Genomic DNA, 2,304 nt, shown 5'->3' on the forward strand with positions numbered 1-2,304 from the left:
AGGTAACTAGTTAAGTGGTGAATAGTGTAGCCTAATATAAAGTGTTACCTGAATCCATATTTAATTAATACTTTAAGTTGTGGTAACAGCGTACTGTACAAAATACAATCTGGGATCTTAAAATGTCCTGCTGCATATTTTATCTTAACATTTCTAGGTAATGTTACTGTTAGCTAGCTAACATCTCTCATGGTGTAATGTTATGAAGGTAAGGGGACACGGCATCTTTACTGTTTTACTCCATATCTAATTCAACCAACATTTTTTTTTTAATTCAGCTGTAATTGTAAAGGTTAAGAGACCTGAAAACCAAGAGCTCACTATATGACAGCATCTTGCATTAGGTCAATGGCAGGTCCCCACAAAGATAGATGTACAACTGTATGTGTGTGTGTGTGTGCGTGTGCGTGTGTGGATTCACAGAGAAAGGAAATATTCTATTTTATTATAATGAGCCTTTCATTCATCTGCTATGATGCATTCATTCTAGAACTAACTGCTTCTACACAGAACACTCACCTAACCAGAGTCTGGACTATCACTTGTCTTCGGTGAAAATTTATTGTCTAATCATATCCATCTATTGTCTAATCATGTGTTTCTTCATGTTCTACTGTTTCTTTATTCAGGTGACTTGAGTTGGAGTTGGAGAGCCGACACAGAAGACGCAACCAGGTAAGATTTTCTAATTTGACAAACATGTTGTTTAGGTTTACATGTATCTAGACCAAATATCTTTTTTCAATTCTTTATATTTTACTTTCAAATCAACAAAATTCTTCCTCTGTCTAGAAACTGTGTTAATTTTCAACATGATTAGTTAATATTTTACAGTATATTATTTCTCACTCAGCCAGTCAGTCTGTTAAAATACCTGTTTACATCTTAAAACACACTGAGAAATAAGTAGGAAATATTTGGATTAACATACAATAAATACAGGATTGATTTTACGACAGCAATGAGGTTTTTCTTCATAATTAAGACTTTTACTTTCTCTTAGTATCCCGGGAAGGTGGACAGGAGATCAGACGTGTGACGGTACAAGACGTTCATCACAAGCTCGTCCCAGAAATGAAGAAACAAAGGAGATTCTGGAGCCTCAGAGAGAAGGTTAAGGTTGAGGTTAAGGGTTTGTAACTGCACCTACACATGCACACACAAACATACAGACCATACCCTTCACGGGCAGCACGGTGGCCTTGTGATTAGCACTGTGGCCCCACAGAAAGAAGATGCTGACATCTTCTCGATGTCTCCTTTCTTCTTTCCGTGTGGAGTTAACATGTTCTCTTAGTGCTTGCGTGGGTTTTCTCCGGGTCCTCCGGTTTCCTCCCACACTAAAAAAAACATGACACTTAGAATTCAAATAAAAGTATTTGAATAGAGTATTAACGTCTTTGTCTTTGTGTCTGAATATACAGCCAGTTACACCACACCCTTGGTTTGACGATTGGTTGGTTTGCTAACACCTGTAGTTTTGTCTTCCTTTGTGTAAGAATAGACCATATTTATCAAGTGTTAATAATAGAGAATTACTGCTACTACTACCTTATAAGGTCAATACTGAGCAAAGCATATTAAGATCATAATTCATGTACAACAACTTCCTTACTTAACCAGTAAACAGTAATTGTTATTGAGGGAAAACTCTTAGTTAATGGACTTGAATATGATCATGCAGAATAAGGGATTAATAAATGTTTAATAATTATTAATAAAAAGCTAATATGAATGCTAATAAGCAACTAGTTAATGGTGACCAAAAACTCAATGTACATTTGGTGTATGATTGTTGTTTCATGAAAAAGTTTTTAAAAAATATGGGAACTTACAAACAATCTTGTATGCCACTGAAAAAAATGTTAATGGCTAATATCTAAATTCTGTCATGACAACATGTAAGGTACATGTGTCTGGTTGGAATTACTAAAGAAATTTGAGTTTACTCAAAATGGTTGAGTTATAATTACAAATATAATTCATCTGAAATAATGAGAGAAATTCAGTGTACTCTACTGATTCACCATAACTATTTTTTCTACATCACTTCATCTTTTTCAGTAAGTGTTAAAACCAAATTGACTGAATGAATACTGAAAGAGTTTTTTTCCACAAACCCCGACTGCTACATGCATAATCTACACGCATTTGAAATGTCTAAATTAAGACAATCCTTCCAGGGTTTTCTTTTTGCAGTTCTACTGTACATTATCCATTTAGACATCTAATTTCTTGGGAACTCTGCACTTGGCCTCCTCTCATGCCTGAGGCTAAATTCTGGGAACCCTTGAGAATCTGGAG

General features: G+C 35.1%; 1 long non-coding RNA gene across 1 annotated transcript; it reads left to right on the forward strand.

Annotated features, from left to right (window-relative positions):
- Window positions 1-457: 457 nt before the first annotated feature.
- Window positions 458-1,391, forward strand: LOC127143423 (uncharacterized). Its single transcript, XR_007814809.1, has 2 exons — window positions 458-675; window positions 1,004-1,391. It is a non-coding gene; the product is annotated as an uncharacterized LOC127143423 (long non-coding RNA).
- The last annotated feature ends 913 nt before the right edge of the window (window positions 1,392-2,304 follow it).

This window comes from Lates calcarifer, linkage group LG16_LG22 (genome assembly GCF_001640805.2).
Source record: "Lates calcarifer isolate ASB-BC8 linkage group LG16_LG22, TLL_Latcal_v3, whole genome shotgun sequence".
In the NCBI taxonomy this organism is placed as follows: domain Eukaryota; kingdom Metazoa; phylum Chordata; class Actinopteri; family Centropomidae; genus Lates; species Lates calcarifer.